This window comes from Dendrobates tinctorius, unplaced genomic scaffold (assembly GCF_039654945.1).
Source record: "Dendrobates tinctorius isolate UK_male_01 unplaced genomic scaffold, ASM3965494v1 ptg000251l, whole genome shotgun sequence".
NCBI lineage: Eukaryota > Metazoa > Chordata > Amphibia > Anura > Dendrobatidae > Dendrobates > Dendrobates tinctorius.
In genome coordinates this window covers 13,844,550-13,872,273 of record NW_027361918.1, presented here as the reverse complement: position 1 = coordinate 13,872,273, position 27,724 = coordinate 13,844,550, and the positions used below count along the sequence as shown (strand labels likewise).

Sequence of the window (27,724 nt, the reverse complement as noted above, 5' to 3'; positions counted from 1 at the left end):
TGGTAAACACATACGGATCATCAAACCCCAAAGAACGGGATCTGAGTACTATAATTACAAAAAGTACTTTTCAATAGTACTCATGGCGATTGCGGATGCCGGATGTATGTTTGTAGCAGTGGACATTGGAGCATTTGGCCGTGGTAATGACTCACAGGCTTTTAAAAACTCAGACATGGGCCGGAGGTTGTATGGCAACCAATTTAATTTCCCTATGCCACGGCCTCTTCCTCACACCGAAGCTCCACTGCCCTTTGTAATGGTTGGCGATGAGGCTTTTCAAATGTGCGGAAACTTACTGAAACCCTACTCCAGCCGTGACTTGGACCACACCAAAAAAATATTTAATTACAGGCTGACCAGGGCCAGAAGAACTGTCGAGTGTGCTTTTGGGATTCTTGTCTCCAGATGGCGAATTCTGGGCACGGCCATTAATCTTAAACTTGAAACAGTCGATGAGGTGGTGAAGGCCTGTGTGGTTCTACATAACTTTGTGATGGCTAAAGAGCACTCGACCTTTGAACTGGACGATGATGCTCCTAACCCATTGCCTGAATTCACTCAGCACACTCTCAGGTCATCCGTTGAAGTTGGCCAAATGAGGGACCAATTTGCGGCCTACTTTATTTCTGATGTAGGACGGGTGCACTGGCAAGATGAAATGGTGTATTGTTTTTGTTTGTTTATGGTAATAAAAAACCTTATTTGATACCATTACTGAGTGCACTATATTTTTTAAACTCCAATTAAATAAAAAACTTCCCATGTATAACTGAATTTTTTGATGTTCACACACCTGGGTAGGTAAATACACATACGAGTTAAAATGCAGCATTGCTAGTCTGCGTGAAATATATTGGAACGAGCAAAGCTGCAGGCCATGAATCAGGAAACCAAATTTTTTCAAGAGAAAATTGTGCAACTAGTTGAAAAAAAAGTATGTGATTTTCTCAAAACACAACCCTCAAAACCCAACCCCAATGAAAGTCAATGGTGAATACAAGTCAGCATTGAGTGGATGAATGTAATCTGCTCCATTCCAACTTACAAGTTATTACACTAGGCCTTGGAATGACTATACTAGGCCGTGGTATTTCAAATATGAGTATAGTAGGCCTTGGGCCTACTAGTATAGTCATATGTGAAATACCACGGCCTAGTATAGTCATACCAAGGCCTACTCGATTTTTACCAACTAGGATCTTGTTTCACGAAAAACAAACTGGTGAAACTTGACAAGTTTCAACAGTTTGTTTTTCATGAAACCAGATTCTAGTTGGTAAAACTAGAGTTATTACACTAGGCCTTGGAATGACTACACTAGGCCGTGGTATTTCAAATATGAGTATAGTAGGCCTTGGGGCTAGTAGTATAGTAATATGTGAAATACCACGGCCTAGTATAGTCATACCAAGGCCTACTGTAATAACTCGATTTTTAACAACTAGCATCTTGTTTCACAAAAAACAAACTGGTGAAACTAGAAAGAAACTTATTTTTTAGACAAGTTTCAACAGTTTGTTTTTCATGAAACCAGATCCAAGTTGGTAAAACTAGAGTTATTACACTAGGCCTTGGTATGACTATACTAGGCCGTGGTATTTCACATATGACTATACTAGGCCTTGGGTTGGTTTTTAACATGTATTTACCCATCAGTGTGTGTGAGCGGCGCAAACAACATTAATGAAACTTTTTAATGGTGAACCACAAATGTAAATTTATTTTTAATCAAAAAAAGTAAACCAAAAAATTATTTTTTACGGCGTTTGGGGGCAGATGGTTTCAATTTGGGGGTGTGCAGGGAATATGCAACACTTGAAGTTGAAGACGGTGTTTGAGGGGAAGGGGCAACAAAACTTGTGGGGGAAGGTAGTCCAGTTAAGGGAATTAAACTAGGAACACTTGGAGGAGAGGAAATCTGGTCAGGTACATTAGTTGTAATGGCATGTCGCCGTAGGCTTGTGTGCCTGGAATGACTTTGGCCCAATGCCCGCCTTGATAGATTTCGCCTTGAACTAGGGGCAAATATTGAGTGTAGGTCCCCCGTCTGCTGGTGTGGCTGCTGCTGCTGCTGAGGTGGCGGCTGCTGCTGAGGTGGCGGCTGCTGCTGAGGTGGCTGCTGCTGCTGGTGTGGCTGCTGCTGCTGAGGTGGCTGCTGCTGCTGAGGTGGCTGCTGCTGCTGGTGTGGCTGCTGCTGCTGAGGTGGCTGCTGCTGCTGCTGAGGTGGCGGCTGCTGCGGTGGTGGCTGCTGCTGCTGCTGTGGTGGCTGCTGCTGAGGTGGTTGCTGCTGCTGCTGAGGTGGCTGCTGCTGCTGAGGTGGCTGCTGCTGCTGCTCTTCGTTGGCAGTGCTCGTCCTTGCAGGAGGACTGGTGGCGGCAGTGATGGTCCAGGTTTGCAGAGTGGTGGTGGCAGGGCTACTACATGTTGTTGTAGCGGCAGGGCTGTTCCATGTTTGCCTAGTGGTGGCTGAGCTCCACGCATGCATGGGAGTGGCGGTGGTGCTCCAGACAGGAGCAGCGCTTGCCATGGTGGTGTCGGTGAAGTGACCAGCTGCACTCAGACTTGTGGTGGTGTAACGGTGGGTGTCCTGGCTTTGAATAGAGGTGTCCGTGCAGTGGTATGCAGCACAAGTCGGTAGTGAGGTGAAGCGAGTCAATGGTGGCACAGGTGGAAATGACACCACTGACTGCTGACTGTACCGATTATGCTGCATAGCCTGCAAGAAAGCATTGTTGCAGGCCTGCAGCACATTCAGCTGTTGCTCAGGACTAAGGTGTTCCGCCATGCCCTTTTCAATCTTACTAAAAAAATGGTGTGCTGGTCTGTTGAGGTCGGCCTCCAGACGGTCAAGGCGCTGTTCTACAGAATTGAAGCGGTGTTCAAAGTGGTTAAAACCACGTTCCATGAGTGCAAAACCGCTTTCAACTCTGTCGGACATTGACTTGAGGCTGGAATTAAAGGCCTCGCTCAAATGCATAAACTCGGGCAAGACATTCCTGTCCAAGGCCCTCTGCCGCTGGCGGGTAGTGCCCGCATAACCAGTGGCAGAGACCTGGGACAGGGGAACACCTGATGGCCCAGCTTCCTGGTCACCAGCTGTGTGTGTGGCTGACCTGCAAGGTGCTTCCTGGCTGTCGGATGGCTGGGACGGGTCAGAGGACATCCGAGGAAGGACCGCTCCAGGGCCAGGTTGCAGGGTGCTGCTCCAGGTGCTGTGGAATAAAGGAAAATCATTACTACCATGCCTTTACAAGAAGCATCAGCTGTGGATTAGAAAAACACAGATTAATAAAAATAAAAACCCAAAATTTATAATACTTACGATCTCGTGGCAAGGACCGGTCTTAGGAACTGCAACGCGTGATAGTGACGGTATCTAGTTCTGGTCCTTGACGCAGCTCCACTGCGAACCTGGCCCTCAGCACGAACATCACTGTTGAAGCGGTCCTTGATCGAACGCCAACGTGTTCGTACTTTGTCCACTGTTGTTAAAAAAAAAACAGTGCCGTCAAGGACAACAGTCACTGCGGCACAATATAGCAATACAATACTCAAAGCAGTCACTGTAGACCCCGATGACACTGTTGGGTTTCCTGCTAGAATACACCTAGCACGAAACCCAACAGTGCCGTCAAGGACAACAGTCACTGCGGCACAATGTAGCAATACAATACTCAAAGCAGTCACTGTAGACCCCGATGACACTGTTGGGTTTCCTGCTAGAATACACCTAGCACGAAACCCAACAGTGCCGTCAAGGACAACAGTCACTGCGGCACAATGTAGCAATACAATACTCAAAGCAGTCACTGTAGACCCCGATGACACTGTTGGGTTTCCTGCTAGAATACACCTAGCATGAAACCCAACAGTGCCGTCAAGGACAACAGTCACTGCGGCACAATGTAGCAATACAATACTCAAAGCAGTCACTGTAGACTCCGATGACACTGTTGGGTTTCCTGCTAGAATACACCTAGCACGAAACCCAACAGTGCCGTCAAGGACAACAGTCACTGCGGCACAATGTAGCAATACAATACTCAAAGCAGTCACTGTAGACCCCGATGACACTGTTGGGTTTCCTGCTAGAATACACCTAGCACGAAACCCAACAGTGCCGTCAAGGACAACAGTCACTGCGGCACAATGTAGCAATACAATACTCAAAGCAGTCACTGTAGACCCCGATGACACTGTTGGGTTTCCTGCTAGAATACACCTAGCACGAAACCCAACAGTGCCGTCAAGGACAACAGTCACTGCGGCACAATGTAGCAATACAATACTCAAAGCAGTCACTGTAGACCCCGATGACACTGTTGGGTTTCCTGCTAGAATACACCTAGCACGAAACCAAACAGTGCCGTCAAGGACAACAGTCACTGCGGCACAATGTAGCAATACAATACTCAAAGCAGTCACTGTAGACCCCAATGACACTGTTGGGTTTCCTGCTAGAATACACCTAGCACGAAACCCAACAGTGCCATCAAGGACAACAGTCACTGCGGCACAATACAGAGCAGGGAAATACTCACTAAACGCCTTTTTGGAGGATGCTGTGGCGCTGTCCCAGCCATCCATCAACGCTGCGGCCACCTCATTCCATAGCCGCCGGGTCACCACAATGTCCTTGTGCAGCCGGTCACGGCTGTCCCACAACGGCGAACGCTCCTGGACCAGGCTGATGAGCTGCTCATTATCCAGGTAGACGTCTTCATCCCGTTGTGGAACCAAGACAAAACACATTCATTAGAATAATCAAATTTAAATTGAATAAAAAGTTACAAAAAAAGAAACATAAAAAAGAGTAAAAATAGAAGATAAAAAATAAAGAACATTACAAATCATTTGATACATACATTCCGTATCACCACCGGGACTTGGCTTCGCTGCTCCTGCTCTTCGCCCTCACTAGTCCCGTCCGCAGAAGATGATGATGATGACGATGTCTTAAAAAAGTAGAAAAAAACGTAAGAGATTTGGAGAAGCAGCAGATATACTTACCAGATGCACGAAAATAATCACCTCACGGTCTGCTTGCGCCAATTCCTGCCGCGATGGGGAATACTCGGATTCTGAAGACATACTGCATGTAAAAATAATAAAAATCATTAGTACATACATAATTTAAAAGGACAGGCATATAATGTAATATACTCACATTCTTCGCTGATAGAAGATGGGTTCCTTGTTGACTGTCTGCTCTCCAATCTGTCAGTGTAGTAGTGGCAGAGTTTTGGCAGGCACCTCCTTTATATAGACTTTTTTTTTTTGACTTTAGAAGATTATAACTAGTACAACAAGTGGACACTACCAAAAAAACGCAGCGCTAAAAAAACGCTTACATGCGCATGCCAGTGCGCACGTATGCTCATCCATAGGCTATAATGGCCATTTTTAGCGCAAAACGTGCGCATACGTGCGCATGCGCTTTTTTGCAGGGACAAAAAATGCAACATGCTACGTCTGGAAAATACAAACGCACACCCCAAAAAAAGCAGCGCATGAAAATCGCATACGTGCGCTTACCAGCGCGCAGGTATGCGCACCCATGCTAAATATAGGGGAAAAAACGCATGCGCAGGTATGCGTTTTTTTCCCAGCGCAAAAAAACGCAAATGTGAAACCAGCCTTACCCTTTGGTATCCAAGCTTTTGACTTTCAGTTCTTGATCTCGATTGCTTGTTGTCACCACAGTAAGCGCTTGCATCCGGTTTCTGTAGTGTAGCCGTTATCACATTCGTCTCACACGCGAAAGGTCCCCAGTTCGAAACTGGGCAGAAACACAGCTTTTTCTCTTGGAAAACGATCTTTTTGACTTTCAGTGCTTGTTCTTTATTGCTTGCCATGATCACAGCATTTTTTGTTTGTTTGAATTGTTTGTTTGAATCGGTTGCTTTCTGTAGTGTAGTGGTTATGACGTTCGCTTTACATGCGAAAGGTCGTCAGTTCGAAACTGGGCAGAAACACAGCGTTCCTCTTGCAAACTAGCGCTTTTGACAATGAGTGCTTGATATTTAATGCTTGCCATGACCACAGTAAACGCTCTTGTCTGGTTACTGTAGTGTAGTGATTGTCCTGTTTGCCATCCTCCTGAAAGTTCCCTGTTTTGATCCCGGGCAGAAACATGTGGCTTTTCTTTATTTTGATCACAAACGTATATTGTTGGCTTAATTAGCCTTAGTTAGCATATTCTATTGCTGGTTTAATGAGCATTACTTTTACCAATGTGATTATTTCTACCCGTTTTTGCTTTTGGCAAGCATGTGTGTTTTTGACAGTGTCTAAGTGTTCCTAATTCAAGTAACACCTGATAGGATCAAGTTGCGAAAGCAGGCATCTAGGTGCTTTTTCTTTTTGGCTTTTGGACAAAGGCATGAGAATGTTTTGTGGAGCATGGTTTTGTTTCCCTGTTTGTTCTTTTTTCCAATAGCCTGACAAATGAAAGGTTCCTGTGTTGCAAAATGCACTTTGTCCTGTCTTCAGACATAGAGGAAGACCTCTTGACTTTGGCTGGCTGTTTTTTTCTTTTTCAAGTTCATTTCAGCATGTTTAAACATCTTTAGCTTTGCATGGAGTTTCTGAAGTGTAGTGGTTGTCACGTTCACCTCACACGCGAACGGTCCCTAGTTCGAAACTGGATAGAAGCATGATATTAGGCGTAAATATTAAAACTTTTGACGTTGAGTCTTTGTTCTCGATGGCTCATCATGACCACAGTAACCTTCCGCAGCCGGTTTCTGTAGTGTAGTGGTTATCACGTTCGCCTAACACGCGAAAGGTCCCCAGTTCGAAACTGGGCAGAAACACGCTGTTACCCTTTGGTATCCAAGCTTTTGACTTTCAGTTCTTGATCTCGATTGCTTGTTGTCACCACAGTAAGCCCTTGCATCCGGTTTCTGTAGTGTAGCCGTTATCACTAGAGTTGAGCGAAACGGGTCGAAAAAATTCAAAAGTCGCCGACTTTTGGCAAAGTCGGGTTTCATGAAACGAAACCCGACCCTAGGATGAGGTCGGCCACGAGGTCGGCGACTTACGCGCCAAAGTCGCGTTTCAAAAGTTTGTTTTGCGCTCTTTTTCAGCCAATCAGGATCCACGGACACTGTGAGCAACGTGATGACCTAGGCACGGGTCACCACCATCTTTCAGAAGGGCATGCAAGTGATTGGCTTGCTTTGGTGGGCGTCACAGGGGGTATAAAAGGGCGTGCACGCTGAACGCCATCTTACTTCTGCCGATCTTAGTATAGGGAGAGGTTGCTGCTGATTCTGTAGGGAGCGCGTTAGGCAGGGAAGAAGACAAAAAAACTGCTTCTGCTGCTAGCGATTTGGCATGCACAACACACAAGTCACTGTGTGTGCAGTGCAAGGGGAGGCTATATTGTGGTGTATCAGTGGTGTTGGTTGTTGGGCTGCCTTTTAAGGCTTCCTGACACGCTGACATTGCTGTTTACCCACTGCTTCGCAAACTGCTTTTTTAAAAGCAATCCAATCTCCCTTATCCTCTAGTCACTTTTGTCACAGCTGTGCCATCGAGCGTGTCACATAGCGCTCAGATATCAGTGGGCCTCACACAATCCACAAGTGTCCAGTGTCCAAAAGTGTACGCAGAGATTCAAAATCTCCATTATCCTCTCGTCACTTTGGTCACAGGCAGCTGTGCCATCGAGCGTGTCACATAGCGCTCAGATATCAGTGGGCCTCACACAATCCACAAGTGTCCAGTGTCCAAAAGTGTACGCAGAGATTCAAAATCTCCATTATCCTCTCGTCACATTGGTCACAGGCAGCTGTGCCATCGAGCGTGTCACATAGCGCTCAGATATCAGTGGGCCTCACACAATCCACAAGTGTCCAGTGTCCAAAAGTGTATGCAGAGATTCAAAATCTCCATTATCCTCTCGTCACTTTGGTCACAGGCAGCTGTGCCATCGAGCGTGTCACATAGCGCTCAGATATCAGTGGGCCTCACACAATCCACAAGTGTCCAGTGTCCAAAAGTGTACGCAGAGATTCAAAATCTCCATTATCCTCTCGTCACATTGGTCACAGGCAGCTGTGCCATCGAGCGTGTCACATAGCGCTCAGATATCAGTGGGCCTCACACAATCCACAAGTGTCCAGTGTCCAAAAGTGTACGCAGAGATTCAAAATCTCCATTATCCTCTCGTCACTTTGGTCACAGGCAGCTGTGCCATCGAGCGTGTCACATAGCGCTCAGATATCAGTGGGCCTCACACAATCCACAAGTGTCCAGTGTCCAAAAGTGTACGCAGAGATTCAAAATCTCCATTATCCTCTCGTCACTTTGGTCACAGGCAGCTGTGCCATCGAGCGTGTCACATAGCGCTCAGATATCAGTGGGCCTCACACAATCCACAAGTGTCCAGTGTCCAAAAGTGTACGCAGAGATTCAAAATCTCCATTATCCTCTCGTCACTTTGTTCACAGGCAGCTGTGCCATCGAGCGTGTCACATAGCGCTCAGATATCAGTGGGCCTCACACAATCCACAAGTGTCCAGTGTCCAAAAGTGTACGCAGAGATTCAAAATCTCCATTATCCTCTCGTCACTTTGGTCACAGGCAGCTGTGCCATCGAGCGTGTCACATAGCGCTCAGATATCAGTGGGCCTCACACAATCCACAAGTGTCCAGTGTCCAAAAGTGTACACAGAGATTCAAAATCTCCATTATCCTCTCGTCACTTTGGTCACAGGCAGCTGTGCCATCGAGCATGTCACATAGCGCTCAGATAACAGTGGGCCTAACACAATCCACAAGTGTCCAGTGTCCAAAAGTGTACGCAGAGATTCAAAATCTCCATTATCCTCTCGTCACCTTGGTCACAGGCAGCTGTGCCATCGAGCGTGTCACATAGCGCTCAGATATCAGTGGGCCGCACACAATCCACAAGTGTCCAGTGTCCAAAAGTGTACGCAGAGATTCAAAATCTCCATTATCCTCTCGTCACTTTGGTCACAGCTGTGCCATCGAGCCTGTGACATAGCGCTCAGATATCAGTGGGCCGCACACAATCCACAAGTGTCCACTGTCCACAAGTGTGTGCAGAAATTCTAAATCTCCCCTGTCCTATAGACACCTTGTACCTTGTTTTACATTACTATATAGTTTGTTGGACTTTGTCTACATTTCTACCAAAAATGAGAAAGGCTGGTGGAAGAGGCCGTGGAATTGGGCGGGGGTTGGCAGCTGGTAATGATGGTGTTGGTGATGGATCTGATGGTAGTGGCAAGAGCAAAATAGGACCAAATGCAGGAGGTGCTGACCCTGCGTCATCGTCTGGCTACATAAGGCCTCGAACGCTTAGTTTTCTAGGAGTTGGCATACCGCTTTTAAAGGCAGAGCATCAGGAAAAAGTTTTGTCTTACATTGCTGACTCAGCCTCCAGCTCTATCGCCTCCTCTTCTTCAGTTGTAAAAAGTAAAAGCACTGAGTCATCATTGGAGGCTCATGTTCATGAACCACACCTTTCCTTGTGTCCTTCACCCCAACCAAGATTGAAGGATGACGCAGGCCATACTACTGATTACTCCATGGAGCTGTTTTCACATACCATGCCTGGATTATCAAGTCAAATGGTGAATTACCCAGGCCAAGATGAATCTGACATGGAGTGCACTGATGCACAGCCGCTGATGGATAATTCTGCTGGTACATTCACTCAGAGCACTACATTGTCCTCGCAGTGTACAGAGCCAGATTTTGACCCTGATGAGACTCAGGTGCCCCTTCCCGCACACTATACCACCATACACGGTGACACAGAGAAAGGTGCACATGACATAGAAGAGGAGGTGATGGATGACCCAGTTGTTGACCCAGATTGGCATCCATTGGGGGAAGAGGGTGCTGCTTCCAATAGCTCAGATGAGGAGCATCCACAGCAGACATCAACATCGCAACAGCTGTTATCTGGCAGGCCCGGAGCACTCCAAAGACAGGTTCCAAACATCAAAAGAGTTGCTGGACAGCTTGTCCAGAGGGTCAAAAGATCACAGCGTGCTAGGCCGCAAAATGTCTGCCAAAGTAGGAAGAGTGCAGTGTGGCACTTTTTTGAACAAAATCCTCATGATCAGGCCAAGGTTATCTGTAAGAAGTGCGCAAAGAACTTTAGCCGAGGGAAAAATCTGAAAAATTTGAATACCAGTTGCATGCTTAGACATTTAACCAGCATGCACTTGCAAGCGTGGACACAACACCAAACCTCAAGTGCCACATGTGCAACTGATCACAATGAAGGTAGTCAGCAACGCTACATTGTTACCCCCCCTGTAAGCCCACCGGTTAGCACAGCAGCAAATGTTGAGGTGTCGTTGCAAGGCCACAGCAGTCAGGGAATCCCACTATTATATCAACGAAAGACTGATTCTAGGCCATCAGAAAGAACACCAACTCCATCACCATCATCAACCCTCTCTCAGTCCGCCCTGTCCACCGCTACTTCCACCATATGCAGCTCTCAAGTCCAGCTCACCCTCCCAGACACTATGAGTAGGTCAAGAAAGTACTTAGTCTCTCATCCGCGTACACTGGGTTTGAACGCCCACATTGCCAAACTAATCTCGTTTGAGATGATGCCCTTTCGGTTGGTGGAAAGCACAGCTTTCCGCGAACTCATGGCCTATGCAGTACCACGCTATGACCTACCCAGTCGCCACTTCTTCTCTTGCAAAGCCATCCCAGCCCTCCACCATCATGTGAAAGACCGCATTGTCCATGCACTCAAGCAGTCAGTGAGCGGAAAGGTGCACCTCACAACTGATGCATGGTCCAGTCGGCATGGCCAGGGCCATTACGTGTCCATCACTGTGCACTGGGTTAATGTGGTGGATGCAGGGTCCACAGGGGACAGCGGTGGTGGGACAGTGCTGCCTAGCCCACGGTATAGGAAACAGTTGGCTGTAGGCGTTCGACCCTCCTCCTCCTCCTCCAGAAGCGAAAGCTCGTCCACAGAGCGCAGTCGTATGAGCACTCCATCTGCAGCTGCCACTGTTGCACACGATGTGTCCCCCTATCGAGCAGCTAGTGGAAAGCGTCAGCAGGCTGTGTTGCAGATGATGTGTTTGGGCGACAGACACACCGCCGAGGTGCTGGCCGAGTACTTGAAGCGACAAACTGAGTCATGGCTGGGCAGTGTACATATTGAGGCAGGCAAGGTAGTTAGTGATAACGGCCGTAATTTTGTGGCAGCCATAGCCCTTTCAAAACTCAGCCACATACCTTGCTTGGCTCACACCTTGAACCTGGTGGTGCAGTGCTTCCTCAAAAATTATCCGGAGTTAACAGCCCTGCTCCAGAAGGTGCGAAGACTGTGCGCGCACATCCGCCGGTCGCCTGTACACTCCGTTCGTATGCAGAAGCTGCAGCGATTGCTCCACCTTCCCAACCACCGCCTCATTATCGACATTGCAACAAGGTGGAACTCCACCCTGCACATGGTGGAGTGGCTGTGCGAGCAGAGGCAGGCCATAATGCATTTGTGGGAGGATACACGGCCAGGCACTTTGAGAGCAGACATGGAGTTGACAGGCGTGCAGTGGTCGAAGCTGAAAGACCTTTGTAAAGTCCTTCATTGTTTTGAGGAATGCACACGGCTGGTAAGCGCAGACGACGCCATCCTAAGCATGAGCATCCCACTTATGCGTCTGCTCATGCAAACTTTGATGCACCTTAAGGAGCAGGCATCTGCAGCCAATGTTGATGAGGAGGAAGAGGAGGAGGGAATCCTTGATGACATTCAGCCATTGTCTGCTCAGGGACCTCTCCTGGACGAGGTGGAGGAAGAAGAGGAGGAGGAGGAGGAGGATGATGGGGATGATTACTTAGGGGAGGAGGATGCATCTCGTGGGGCAAGTGAAAATGTTGGCGTGGCAAGGTCTGGTACAGGGTTTGTGCGTGACTGGAGGGATGTGGATTTGCCAGAAAGTGCTCCTCCACCCAGCACTCGCAGTGCATCATTGACACCGGGAACATTGGCCCACATGTCAGATTATGCCTTGCGGATCCTAAAAAGGGACCCCCCGCATTGCCAAAATGATGAACGATGACGACTACTGGTTGGCCAGCATCCTGGATCCACGCTATAAAGGCAAATTACAAAACATCATGCCACAGGAGAACCTTGACCTAATATTGGCTAATAAACAAGCAACTCTGGTAAATCGGTTGCTTGAGGCATTCCCAGCACACAGCAGCGGTGATGGTTCTCACACGAGCCGTACGGGCTGGGGGCAGCTTGGCAGAGGTGTTCGTGGTGCACACAGCAAAAGTGGCGTTGGAGACAGGGGTTTCATGACAATGTTGTGGACTGATTTTTCAAATACCGCTCACACAACTGGTAATACTGCATCGATGGAAAGTGACAGGAGACAGCAGTTGTCAACTATGGTTACAAACTACTTTTCCTCCCATATCGATGTTCTCCCACACAGGTCATTCCCCTTTGACTATTGGGCTGCTAAACTGGACACCTGGCCTGAATTGGCCCAATATGCCTTACAGGAGCTCGCTTGCCCAGCTGCAAGTGTGCTATCGGAAAGAGTCTTCAGTGCAGCTGGATCAATCCTGACAGAAAAAAGGACCCGTCTGTCAACCCAAAATGTGGATGATCTAACCTTCATTAAAATGAACCACGCATGGGTTTCCAAGGATTTTGTCCCACCTTCCCCTGATGACACATAGGGTGACAGAAAAATGGCTTGCTTTGGTCCACCTCTTCCTGGTACTTCACCTATTTCGCCTTTTGCATCAGCTGAATGTCCAACATCAACATATGCCACTTTCTAAAACTCCCTAACTGTGCTGCCTCCCCCCCCATGGCCGGGGTAACCACCTAGTGCACGACACCGTGCGAGTGCCGTTTCCCTGGACAGGTGGGTAGGCCGACTCTTGGGCGCGGGCACTGGCACAGGGTCCCTCATAGTGCAATCAAGTGTCTCTGACGGTGGTGGTGCACACCCGCCGTCAGACACACCGCTGTACTATGAGGGGCCCAGTGCCAGTACCGACGCCCAAGAGTGGGCCCCCCTTGCTTGGGCAGGGCCCCAGCATTTGCAATCTTTACCTCTCCCTGCTCCTCCGCTGTGTAATCTGGGCCGTCAAATCCATACTGTGCCTGACACCGTCTGAGCCTGCCTCCTGAGACATATATTTTGAATGTGTACGCTATCCATACATGTTATCCGGGGATACGGTACCCTTTCTAACCTTTGTGCAATGACGTGCAATCCATACTGGGCCTAACACCGTCTGAGCCTGCCTCATGCTGTATAGACATATATTTTGAATGTGTACGCTATCCATACATGTTATCCGGGGATACGGTACCCTTTCTAACCTTTGTGCAATGACGTGCAATCCATACTGGGCCTAACACCGTCTGAGCCTGCCTCATGCTGTATAGACATATATTTTGAATGTGTACGCTATCCATACATGTTATCCGGGGATACGGTACCCTTTCTAACCTTTGTGCAATGACGTGCAATCCATACTGGGCCTAACACCGTCTGAGCCTGCCTCATGCTGTATAGACATATATTTTGAATGTGTACGCTATCCATACATGTTATCCGGGGATACGGTACCCTTTCTAACCTTTGTGCAATGACGTGCAATCCATACTGGGCCTAACACCGTCTGAGCCTGCCTCATGCTGTATAGACATATATTTTGAATGTGTACGCTATCCATACATGTTATCCGGGGATACGGTACCCTTTCTAACCTTTGTGCAATGACGTGCAATCCATACTGGGCCTAACACCGTCTGAGCCTGCCTCATGCTGTATAGACATATATTTTGAATGTGTACGCTATCCATACATGTTATCCGGGGATACGGTACCCTTTCTAACCTTTGTGCAATGACGTGCAATCCATACTGGGCCTAACACCGTCTGAGCCTGCCTCATGCTGTATGGACATATATTTTGAATGTGTACGCTATCCATACATGTTATCCAGGGATACGGTACCCTTTCTAACCTTTGTGCAATCACGTGCAATTCATACTGGGCGTGAGAACGGCTGGCGAGCTGTTAAGCAAGCTACAGCACCTGTCCAGACAAGTACAGGGATTCCCTAGCGAGGAGACTTATTTGATTGTTTTCAATGTTGGGACAGCAATTTTTGGGGAGCACTATACTCTGGAGAATGATAGATGGGGCCCACCATACACTGGAACATTCCAAAGGTGGACATCAGACACTGGAGCAGCATTTACAGGGCCCATTATACACTAGAGCATTAGAAATGGGGCAAATTATGTTTGGAGCATTATTTGGGCCCATAAGACAGTGGAGCTTCATCCATGGGGACCAACATATACTGTAGCATTATGTGGAGCTCATCATATACTGTTTCAAACATTATATGGGACCAATGATTCTGTATGGAGAAATAGATGGGCCTCGTCATGAGATGTAAAAAGTGAGGTATTTTTCATTGTACTATACCGCTATTTATCTGCCGTATCGGAGCATGATGAGTTGTGGTATGTGTTAAAGGGGCGCTCTTTCACCCAGGGCACATGAAAACCTGCAGCCAGCCCTCCCCCCCACAACTTTAGCCAAATAACCCCCATTTTTCAGTGCGTAACTTGTATTATGAAGTTAATTAAGGTTGACAAGCTTAAGTAAGAAGAATTGATGCTTTTGGCATTCAAATGGGCACTGTAGGTGTGTTTCCTGTCCTCCTCTCACTGCCGACTTTTATTCCCCATTGACTTACATTGGGTTTCGTGTTTCGGGACGACCCTGACTTTTCCCTATAATCGGACGATCTTGCTCGACCCGACTTTTGGAAAAGTCGGGTTTCACGAAACGAAACGCGACCCTAAAAAACCAAAAGTCGCTCAACTCTAGTTATCACGTTCGCCTCACACGCGAAAGGTCCCCAGTTCGAAAATGGGCAGAAACACAGCTTTTTCTCTTGCAAACTAGTGCTTTTGACAATGAGTGCTTGATCTTTAATGCTTGCCATGACCACAGTAAACGCTCTTGTCTGGTTACTGTAGTGTAGTGATTGTCCTGTTTGCCATCCTCCTGAAAGTTCCCTGTTTTGATCCCGGGCAGAAACATGTGGCTTTTCTTTATTTTGATCACAAACGTATATTGTTGGCTTAATTAGCCTTAGTTAGCATATTCTATTGCTGGTTTAATGAGCATTACTTTTACCAATGTGATTATTTCTACCCGTTTTTGCTTTTGGCAAGCATGTGTGTTTTTGACAGTGTCTAAGTTTTCCTAATTCAAGTAACACCTGATAGGATCAAGGTGCGAAAGCAGGCATCTAGGTGCTTTTTCTTTTTGGCTTTTGGACAAAGGCATGAGAATGTTTTGTGGAGCATGGTTTTGTTTCCCTGTTTGTTCTTTTTCTCCAATAGCCTGACAAATGAAAGGTTCCTGTGTTGCAAACTGCACTTTGTCCTGTCTTCAGACATAGAGGAAGACCTCTTGACTTTGGCTAGATGTTTTTTTCTTTTTCAAGTGCATTTCAGCATGTTTAAACATCTTTAGCTATGCATGGAGTTTCTGAAGTGTAGTGGTTGTCACTAGAGCTGAGCGACTTTTGGTTTTTTAGGGTCGCGTTTCGTTTCGTGAAACCCGACTTTTCCAAAAGTCGGGTCGAGCAAGATCGTCCGATTATAGGGAAGTCGGGGTCGTTCCAAAACACGAAACCCAATGTAAGTCAATGGGGAATAAAAGTCGGCAGTGAGAGGAGGACAGGAAACACACCTACAGTGCCCATTTCAATGCCAAAAGCATCAATTCTTCTTACTTAAGCTTGTCAACCTTAATTAACTTCATAATACAAGTTACGCACTGAAAAATGGGGGTTATTTGGCTAAATTTGTGGGGGGGAGGGCTGGCTGCAGGTTTTCATGTGCCCTGGGCGAAAGAGCGCCCCTTTAACACATAACACAACTCATCATGCTCCGATACGGCAGAGAAATAGCGGTATAGTACAATGAAAAATACCTCACTTTTTACATCTCATGACGAGGCCCATCTATTTCTCCATACAAAATCATTGGTCCCATATAATGTTTGAAACAGTATATGATGAGCTCCACATAATGCTACAGTATATGTTGGTCCCCATGGATGAAGCTCCACTGTCTTATGGGCCCAAATAATGCTCCAAACATAATGGGCCCCATTTCTAATGCTCTAGTGTATAATGGGCCCTGTAAATGCTGCTCCAGTGTCTGATGTCCACCTTTGGAATGTTCCAGTGTATGGTGGGCCCCATCTATCATTCTCCAGAGTATAGTGCGCCCCAAAAATTGCTGTCCCAACATAGAAAACAATCAAATAAGTCTCCTCGCTAGGGAATCCCTGTACTTGTCTGGACAGGTGCTGTAGCTTGCTTAACAGCTCGCCAGCCGTTCTCACGCCCAGTATGGATTGCACGTGATTGCACAAAGGTTAGAAAGGGTACCGTATCCCTGGATAACATGTATGGATAGCGTACACATTCAAAATATATGTCTATACAGCATGAGGCAGGCTCAGACGGTGTTAGGGCCAGTATGGATTGCACGTCATTGCACAAAGGTTAGTAGGGGTACCGTATCCCCGGATAACATGTATGGATAGCGTACACATTCAAAATATATGTCTATACAGCATGAGGCAGGCTCAGACGGTGTTTGGCCCAGTATGGATTGCACGTCACTGCACAAAGGTTAGAAGGGGTACCGTATCCCCGGATAACATGTATGGATAGCGTACACATTCAAAATATATGTCTATACAGCATGAGGCAGGCTCAGACGGTGTTAGGCCCAGTATGGATTGCACGTCATTGCACAAAGGTTAGAAAGGGTACCGTATCCCCGGATAACATGTATGGATAGCGTACACATTCAAAATATATGTCTATACAGCATGAGGCAGGCTCAGATGGTGTTAGGCCCAGTATGGATTGCACGTCATTGCAAAAAGGTTAGAAGGGGTACCGTATCCCCGGATAACATGTATGGATAGCGTACACATTCAAAATATATGTCTATACAGCATGAGGCAGGCTCAGACGGTGTTAGGCCCAGTATGGATTGCACGTCATTGCACAAAGGTTAGAAGGGGTACCGTATCCCCGGATAACATGTATGGATAGCGTACACATTCAAAATATATGTCTATACAGCATGAGGCAGGCTCAGACGGTGTTAGGCCCAGTATGGATTGCACGTCATTGCACAAAGGTTAGAAGGGGTACCGTATCCCCGGATAACATGTATGGATAGCGTACACATTCAAAATATATGTCTATACAGCATAAGGCAGGCTCAGACCGTGTTAGGCCCAGTATGGATTGCACGTCATTGCACAAAGGTTAGAAGGGGTACCGTATCCCCGGATAACATGTATGGATAGCGTACACATTCAAAATATATGTCTATACAGCATAAGGCAGGCTCAGACCGTGTTAGGCCCAGTATGGATTGCACGTCATTGCACAAAGGTTAGAAGGGGTACCGTATCCCCGGATAACATGTATGGATAGCGTACACATTCAAAATATATGTCTATACAGCATGAGGCAGGCTCAGACGGTGTTAGGCCCAGTATGGATTGCACGTCATTGCACAAAGGTTAGAAGGGGTACCGTATCCCCGGATAACATGTATGGATAGCGTACACATTCAAAATATATGTCTATACAGCATGAGGCAGGCTCAGACGGTGTTAGGCCCAGTATGGATTGCACGTGATTGCACAAAGGTTAGAAAGGGTACCGTATCCCTGGATAACATGTATGGATAGCGTACACATTCAAAATATATGTCTATACAGCATGAGGCAGGCTCAGACGGTGTTAGGCCCAGTATGGATTGCACGTCATTGCACAAAGGTTAGAAGGGGTACCTTATCCCCGGATAACATGTATGGATAGCGTACACATTCAAAATATATGTCTATACAGCATGAGGCAGGCTCAGACGGTGTTAGGCCCAGTATGGATTGCACGTCATTGGACAAAGGTTAGAAAGGGTACCGTATCCCTGGATAACAAGTATGGATAGCGTACACATTCAAAATATATGTCTCAGGAGGCAGGCTCAGACGGTGTCAGGCACAGTATGGATTTGACGGCCCAGATTACACAGCGGAGGAGCAGGGAGAGGTAAAGATTGCAAATGCTGGGGCCCTTGCCAAGCAAGGGGGGCCCACTCGTGGGCGTCGGTACTGGCACTGGGCCCCTCATAGTACAGCGGTGTGTCTGACGGCAGGTGTGCACCACCACCGTCAGAGACACTTGATTGCACTATGAGGGACCCTGTGCCAGTGCCCGCGCCCAAGAGTCGGTCTACCCACCTGTCCAGGGCAACGGCACTCGCACGGTGTCGTGCGCTAGGTGGTGACCCCGGCCATGGGGGGAGGCAGCACAGTTAGGGAGTTTTAGAAAGTGGCATATGTTGATGTTGGACATTCAACTGATGCAAAAGGCGAAATAGGTGAAGTACCAGGAAGAGGTGGACCAAAGCAAGCCATTTTTCTGTCACCCTATGTGTCATCAGGGGAAGGTGGGACAAAATCCTTGGAAACCCATGCGTGGTTCATGTTAATGCAGGCTAGATCATCCACATTTTGGATTGACAGACGGGTCCTTTTTTCTGTCAGGATTGATCCAGCTGCACTGAAGACTCTTTCCGATAGCACACTTGCAGCTGGGCAAGCGAGCTCCTGTAAGGCATATTGGGCCAATTCAGGCCAGGTGTCCAGTTTAGCGGCCCAATAGTCAAAGGGGAATGACCTGTGTGGGAGAACATCGATATGGGAGGAAAAGTAGTTTGTAACCATAGTTGACAACTGCTGTCTCCTGTCACTTTCCATCGATGCAGTATTACCAGTTGTGTGAACGGTATTTGAAAAATCAGTCCACAACATTGTCATGAAACCCCTGTCTCCAACGTCACTTTTGCTGTGTGCACCACGAACACCTCTGCCAAGCTGCCCCCGGCCCGTATGGCTCGTGTGAGAACCATCACCGCTGCTGTGTGCTGGGAATGCCTCAAGCAACCGATTTACCAGAGTTGCTTGTTTATTAGCCAATATTAGGTCAAGGTTCTCCTGTGGCATGATGTTTTGTAATTTGCCTTTATAGCGTGGATCCAGGATGCTGGCCAACCAGTAGTCGTCATCGTTCATCATTTTGGCAATGCGGGGGGTCCCTTTTTAGGATCCGCAAGGCATAATCTGACATGTGGGCCAATGTTCCCGGTGTCAATGATGCACTGCGAGTGCTGGGTGGAGGAGCACTTTCTGGCAAATCCACATCCCTCCAGTCACGCACAAACCCTGTACCAGACCTTGCCACGCCAACATTTTCACTTGCCCCACGAGATGCATCCTCCTCCCCTAAGTAATCATCCCCATCATCCTCCTCCTCCTCCTCCTCTTCTTCCTCCACCTCGTCCAGGAGAGGTCCCTGAGCAGACAATGGCTGAATGTCATCAAGGATTCCCTCCTCCTCTTCCTCCTCATCAACATTGGCTGCAGACGCCTGCTCCTTAAGGTGCATCAAAGTTTGCATGAGCAGACGCATAAGTGGGATGCTCATGCTTAGGATGGCGTCGTCTGCGCTTACCAGCCGTTTGCATTCCTCAAAACACTGAAGGACTTTACAAAGGTCTTTCAGCTTCGACCACTGCACGCCTGTCAACTCCATGTCTGCTCTCAAAGTGCCTGGCCGTGTATCCTCCCACAAATGCATTATGGCCTGCCTCTGCTCGCACAGCCACTCCACCATGTGCAGGGTGGAGTTCCACCTTGTTGCAATGTCGATAATGAGGCGGTGGTTGGGAAGGTGGAGCAATCGCTGCAGCTTCTGCATACGAACGGAGTGTACAGGCGACCGGCGGATGTGCGCGCACAGTCTTCGCACCTTCTGGAGCAGGGCTGTTAACGCCGGATAATTTTTGAGGAAGCACTGTACCACCAGGTTCAAGGTGTGAGCCAAGCAAGGTATGTGGCTGAGTTTTGAAAGGGCTATGGCTGCCACAAAATTACGGCCGTTATCAATAACTACCTTGCCTGCCTCAAGATGTACACTGCCCAGCCATGACTCAGTTTGTCGCTTCAAGTACTCGGCCAGCACCTCGGCGGTGTGTCTGTCGCCCAAACACATCATCTGCAACACAGCCTGCTGACGCTTTCCACTAGCTGCTCGATAGGGGGACACATCGTGTGCAACAGTGGCAGCTGCAGATGGAGTGCTCGTACGACTGCGCTCTGTGGACGAGCTTTCGCTTCTGGAGGAGGAGGAGGAGGAGGGTCGAACGCCTACAGCCAACTGTTTCCTATACCGTGGGCTAGGCAGCACTGTCCCACCACCGCTGTCCCCTGTGGACCCTGCATCCACCACATTAACCCAGTGCACAGTGATGGACACGTAACGGCCCTGGCCATGCCGACTGGACCATGCATCAGTTGTGAGGTGCACCTTTCCGCTCACTGACTGCTTGAGTGCATGGACAATGCGGTCTTTCACATGATGGTGGAGGGCTGGGATGGCTTTGCGAGAGAAGAAGTGGCGACTGGGTAGGTCATAGCGTGGTACTGCATAGGCCATGAGTTCGCGGAAAGCTGTGCTTTCCACCAACCGAAAGGGCATCATCTCAAACGAGATTAGTTTGGCAATGTGGGCGTTCAAACCCAGTGTACGCGGATGAGAGACTGAGTACTTTCTTGACCTACTCATAGTGTCTGGGAGGGTGAGCTGGACTTGAGAGCTGCATATGGTGGAAGTAGCGGTGGACAGGGCGGACTGAGAGAGGGTTGATGATGGTGATGGAGTTGGTGTTCTTTCTGATGGCCTAGAATCAGTCTTTCGTTGATATAACAGTGGGATTCCCTGACTGCTGTGGCCTTGCAACGACACCTCAACATTTGCTGCTGTGCTAACCGGTGGGCTTACAGTGGGGGAAACAATGTAGCGTTGCTGACTACCTTCGTTGTGATCAGTTGCACATGTGGCACTTGAGGTTTGGTGTTGTGTCCATGCTTGCAAGTGCATGCTGGTTAAATGTCTAAGCATGCAACTGGTATTCAAATTTTTCAGATTTTTCCCTCGGCTAAAGGTCTTTGTGCACTTCTTACAGATAACCTTGGCCTGATCATGAGGATTTTGTTCAAAAAAGTGCCACACTGCACTCTTCCTACTTTGGCAGACATTTTGCGGCCTAGCACGCTGTGATCTTTTGACCCTCTGGACAAGCTGTCCAGCAACTCTTTTGATGTTTGGAACCTGTCTTTGGAGTGCTCCGGGCATGCCAGATAACAGCTGTTGCGATGTCGATGTCTGCTGTGGATGCTCCTCATCTGAGCTATTGGAAGCAGCACCCTCTTCCCCCAATGGATGCCAATCTGGGTCAACAACTGGGTCATCCATCACCTCCTCTTCTATGTCATGTGCACCTTTCTCTGTGTCACTGTGTATGGTGGTATAGTGTGCGGGAAGGGGCACCTGAGTCTCATCAGGGTCAAAATCTGGCTCTGTACACTGTGAGGACAATGTAGTGCTCTGAGTGAATGTACCAGCAGAATTATCCATCAGCGGCTGTGCATCAGTGCACTCCATGTCAGATTCATCTTGGCCTGGGTAATTCACCATTTGACTTGATAATCCAGGCATGGTATGTGAAAACAGCTCCATGGAGTAATCAGTAGTATGGCCTGCGTCATCCTTCAATCTTGGTTGGGGTGAAGGACACAAGGAAAGGTGTGGTTCATGAACATGAGCCTCCAATGACGACTCAGTGCTTTTACTTTTTACAACTGAAGAAGAGGAGGCGATAGAGCTGGAGGCTGAGTCAGCAATGTAAGACAAAACTTTTTCCTGATGCTCTGCCTTTAAAAGCGGTATGCCAACTCCTAGAAAACTAAGCGTTCGAGGCCTTATGTAGCTAGACGATGACGCAGGGTCAGCACCTCCTGCATTTGGTCTTATTTTGCTCTTGCCACTACCATCAGATCCATCACCAACACCATCATTACCAGCTGCCAACCCCTGCCCAATTCCACGGCCTCTTCCACCAGCTTTCCTCATTTTTGGTAGAAATGTAGACAAAGTCCAACAAACTATATAGTAATGTAAAACAAGGTACAAGGTGTCTATAGGACAGGGGAGATTTAGAATTTCTGCACACACTTGTGGACAGTGGACACTTGTGGATTGCGTGCGGCCCACTGATATCTGAGCGCTATGTCACAGGCTCGATGGCACAGCTGTGACCAAAGTGACAAGAGGATAATGGAGATTTTGAATCTCTATGTACACTTTTGGACACTGGACACTTGTGGATTGTGTGCGGCCCACTGATATCTGAGCGCTATGTGACACGCTCGATGGCACAGCTGCCTGTGACCAAGGTGACGAGAGGATAATGGAGATTTTGAATCTCTGCGTACACTTTTGGACACTGGACACTTGTGGATTGTGTTAGGCCCACTGTTATCTGAGCGCTATGTGACATGCTCGATGGCACAGCTGCCTGTGACCAAAGTGACGAGAGGATAATGGAGATTTTGAATCTCTGCGTACACTTTTGGACACTGGACACTTGTGGATTGTGTGAGGCCCACTGATATCTGAGCGCTATGTGACACGCTCGATGGCACAGCTGCCTGTGACCAAAGTGACGAGAGGATAATGGAGATTTTGAATCTCTGCGTACACTTTTGGACACTGGACACTTGTGGATTGTGTGAGGCCCACTGATATCTGAGCGCTATGTGACACGCTCGATGGCACAGCTGCCTGTGACCAAAGTGACGAGAGGATAATGGAGATTTTGAATCTCTGCGTACACTTTTGGACACTGGACACTTGTGGATTGTGTTAGGCCCACTGATATCTGAGCGCTACGTGACACGCTCGATGGCACAGCTGCCTGTGACCAAAGTGACGAGAGGATAATGGAGATTTTGAATCTCTGCGTACACTTTTGGACACTGGACACTTGTGGATTGTGTGAGGCCCACTGATATCTGAGCGCTATGTGACACGCTCGATGGCACAGCTGCCTGTGACCAAAGTGACGAGAGGATAATGGAGATTTTGAATCTCTGCGTACACTTTTGGACACTGGACACTTGTGGATTGTGTGAGGCCCACTGATATCTGAGCGCTATGTGACACGCTCGATGGCACAGCTGCCTGTGACCAAAGTGACGAGAGGATAATGGAGATTTTGAATCTCTGCGTACACTTTTGGACACTGGACACTTGTGGATTGTGTGAGGCCCACTGATATCTGAGCGCTATGTGACACGCTCGATGGCACAGCTGCCTGTGACCAAAGTGACGAGAGGATAATGGAGATTTTGAATCTCTGCGTACACTTTTGGACACTGGACACTTGTGGATTGTGTGAGGCCCACTGATATCTGAGCGCTATGTGACACGCTCGATGGCACAGCTGCCTGTGACCAAAGTGACGAGAGGATAATGGAGATTTTGAATCTCTGCGTACACTTTTGGACACTGGACACTTGTAGATTGTGTGAGGCCCACTGATATCTGAGCGCTATGTGACACGCTCGATGGCACAGCTGCCTGTGACCAAAGTGACGAGAGGATAATGGAGATTTTGAATCTCTGCGTACACTTTTGGACACTGGACACTTGTGGATTGTGTGAGGCCCACTGATATCTGAGCGCTATGTGACACGCTCGATGGCACAGCTGCCTGTGACCAAAGTGACGAGAGGATAATGGAGATTTTGAATCTCTGCGTACACTTTTGGACACTGGACAATTGTGGATTGTGTGAGGCCCACTGATATCTGAGCGCTATGTGACACGCTCGATGGCACAGCTGCCTGTGACCAAAGTGACGAGAGGATAATGGAGATTTTGAATCTCTGTGTACACTTTTGGACACTGGACACTTGTGGATTGTGTTAGGCCCACTGATATCTGAGCGCTATGTGACACGCTCGATGGCACAGCTGCCTGTGACCAAAGTGACGAGAGGATAATGGAGATTTTGAATCTCTGCGTACACTTTTGGACACTGGACACTTGTGGATTGTGTGAGGCCCACTGATATCTGAGCGCTATGTGACACGCTCGATGGCACAGCTGCCTGTGACCAAAGTGACGAGAGGATAATGGAGATTTTGAATCTCTGCGTACACTTTTGGACACTGGACACTTGTGGATTGTGTGAGGCCAATGATATCTGAGCGCTATGTGACACGCTCGATGGCACAGCTGTGACAAAAGTGACTAGAGGATAAGGGAGATTGGATTGCTTTTAAAAAAGCAGTTTGCGGAGCAGTGGGTAAACAGCAATGTCAGCGTTTCAGGAAGCCTTAAAAGGCAGCCCAACAACCAACACCACTGATACACCACAATATAGCCTCCCCTTGCACTGCACACACAGTGACTTGTGTGTTGTGCAGGCCAAATCGCTAGCAGCAGAAGCAGTTTTTTTGTCTTCTTCCCTGCCTAACGCGCTCCCTACAGAATCAGCAGCAACCTCTCCCTATACTAAGATCGGCAGAAGTAAGATGGCGGTCGGCGTGCACGCCCTTTTATACCCCCTGTGACGCCCACCAAAGCAAGCCAATCACTTGCATGCCCTTCTGAAAGATGGTGGTGACCCGTGCCTAGGTCATCACGTTGCCCACAGTGTCCGTGGATCCTGATTGGCTGAAAAAGAGCGCAAAACAAACTTTTGAAACGCGACTTTGGCGCGTAAGTCGCCGACCTCGTGGCCGACCTCATCCTAGGGTCGGGTTTCGTTTCATGAAACCCGACTTTGCCAAAAGTCGGCGACTTTTGAATTTTTTCGACCCGTTTCACTCAACTCTAGTGATAACGGCTCCACTACAGAAACCGGATGCAAGGGCTTACTGTGGTGACAACAAGCAATCGAGATCAAGAACTGAAAGTCAAAAGCTTGGATACCAAAGGGTAACAACGTGTTTCTGCCCAGTTTCGAACTGGGGACCTTTCGCGTGTTAGGCGAACGTGATAACCACTACACTACAGAAACCAGCTGCGGAAGGTTACTGTGGTCATGACGAGCCATCGAGAACAAAGACTCAACGTCAAAAGCTTTAATATCAACGCCTAATGTCATGCTTCTATCCAGTTTCGAACTGGGGACCTGTCGCGTGTTAGGCGAACGTGATAACCACTACACTACAGAATTCTGCTGTGGAAGGTTATTGTGGTCATGATGAGCCATCGAGAACAAAGACTCAACGTCAAAAGCTATAATATCAACGCCTAATGTCATGCTTCTATCCAGTTTCGAACTGGGGACCGTTCGCGTGTGAGGTGAACGTGACAACCACTACACTTCAGAAACTCCATGAAAAGCTAAAGATGCTTAAACTTGCTGAAAAGAACTTGAAAAAGAAAAAAACAGCCAGCCAAAGTCAAGAGGTCTTCCTCTATGTCTGAAGACAGGACAAAGTGCATTTTGCAACACAGGAACCTTTCATTTGTCAGGCTATTGGAGAAAAAGAACAAACAGGGAAACAAAACCATGCTCCACAAAACATTCTCATGCCTTTGTCCAAAAGCCAAAAAGAAAAAACACCTAGATGCCTGCTTTCGCACCTTGATCCTATCAGGTGTTACTTGAATTAGGAACACTTAGACACTGTCAAAAACACACATGCTTGCCAAAAGCAAAAACGGGTAGAAATAATCACATTGGTAAAAGTAATGCTCATTAAACCAGCAATAGAATATGCTAACTAAGGCTAATTAAGGCTACTTTCACACATCAGGTTTTCGGCGTCAGGCGCGATCCTGCGTCGTGCCGGAACGCCGGATCCGGCAAATGTTTAGTAAAACCGGATGTGACGGATCTGGTTTTCTGCCGGATCCGTCTTTTTCTTGACAGACAAAACCGGATCCGTCTCATTTGGTTCATCCGTTTTTCTATCCGTTTTTCGACGGATTACGCCGGATCCGGTTTTTAAAATTGACCCTTGTGGCCTTCCGAACGGGATTGGCTACTGGAAAACTATATATAGAGTGTTCCTACAGCCCTTCTTTGACAGGTTGTCGAAGAGAAAGTGCAGGTTGGAGAGAAGAGCAAGTTACTGGCGAAGATGGATGTTGTCATTGGAAATATTTTGAAGAATTTGGCGGTTTTTATAGCGGAGGCGAATCGTTTGAGGGTGATTGTTCTGGAGAAGGAGAGAGCGAGACAGCAGCGCATCAGGCATCGTAGATGACGTTTGTGGATCCACCCCATCACAGCCAAGAGAATGACGCGTGGGGTCTATTCTACACTCTGCATGGACCTTCGACGAAACCCGGATAAATTTTTTGGATATGTTAGGATGAAAATGGAGAATTTTGATTACTTGGTGGAGCGCATTGCACACCTCATAAGAAAAGCGAACACCTATTGCCGCTTCTCTGTTTCACCCGCAGAGCGTCTGATGGTGACTTTAAGGTAAGCCACATTTATTGGATGTGATCGCATCAGAGCACACTTTCACTGCAATCTTGTTGGTGGTAGTTTGTATCTCCAAGTGTTATAGCTCAGTTTTGGTATGTAATGCTGTGATTTAAAACTAATTTATTGTTTTTTAATTCCCCACAGATTTCTTGCAACTGGAGAATCCCTTTCGTCACTGCATTTCCAGTACAGACTCGGGATTTCCACCATATCTGGAATTGTGAAGTACACATGCCGTGCACTGTGGGACTCCTTAGCTGAAGAGTTTTTACCAGAGCCCACAACAGAGAGGTGGATTGAAATTGCTGACAAGTTTCAACAGATATGTCAGTTTCCCAACTGCTTGGGCGCTGTGGACGGGAAACATTTCCGCATTGTAAAGCCAGCTGGATCGGGATCGGAATATTTCAATTACAAGAAATATTTTTCAATTGTCCTCATGGCCATCGCTGACGCGGAATACAAATTTATTGCGGTTGATATTGGGGCCTATGGCCGCTCCAATGACTCTCAAGTTTTCAAACTGTCTGCCATGGGGCGTAAACTGTATGGAAACACCTTCCAGTTCCCACCACCTACCGCTGCCGCAAACATCTGGTCCACCTATGCCATTTGTCTGTGTAGGGGATGAAGCCTTCCAGCTGTCAGAACACCTTTTGAAACCGTACTCTAGCAGAGGATTGACACTACCAAAACGCATTTTTAATTACCGCCTCACAAGAGCAAGAAGAATGGTTGAATGTACCTTTGGTATTCTGACAGCCAAATGGCGGGTCCTATTGACTGCGATCAACCTCAAGACAGAAACTGTGGACGAGGTGATCAAAGCGTGCGTGGTACTCCACAATTTTGTTATCTGCAAGGAACCCATTTCCATTGAGGACACCTCTGAAGAAACCACCTTGCAAGATTACCATGACATTACCACTAGAAGTTCTGTGACGGTTTCAGTGATGAGGGACAATTTTGCACTATACTTTATGTCACCTCAAGGCAGAGTACACTGGCAGGATGACAGAGTGTGAAAGATTTGTGCCCTAACCAAACTTGTGTACCTTCTGTACCAACAGTATATACCTTTGCCAACCAAAGTTGGCTATCTTGTCATGGTCTCTATTTTTAGCTTTAGGCCACAGGTGTGTACCTGGTTGTGTTTTATGCAAAGTATTTCACCTTTTAACAAAAGTTGTGTACATTGTTAGGAAATCACCAACAATAAACACAACTTTTTAGGTGAAATACTTTGCTTCAAAC

The 27,724-nt window shown here is 47.6% G+C and overlaps 1 long non-coding RNA gene and 2 other non-coding genes across 3 annotated transcripts in view; 2 read left to right on the top strand and 1 right to left on the bottom strand.

Annotated features, from left to right (window-relative positions):
- Positions 1-27,724, top strand: part of LOC141065393 (uncharacterized) — a 250,650-nt gene that overhangs the window by 132,383 nt on the left and 90,543 nt on the right. The gene's annotated exons all lie outside the window — the stretch shown is intronic.
- TRNAV-AAC (transfer RNA valine (anticodon AAC)) lies at positions 6,746-6,818 on the top strand. Its single transcript has one exon. It is a non-coding gene; the product is annotated as a tRNA-Val (tRNA).
- TRNAV-AAC (transfer RNA valine (anticodon AAC)) lies at positions 24,970-25,042 on the bottom strand. Its single transcript has one exon. It is a non-coding gene; the product is annotated as a tRNA-Val (tRNA).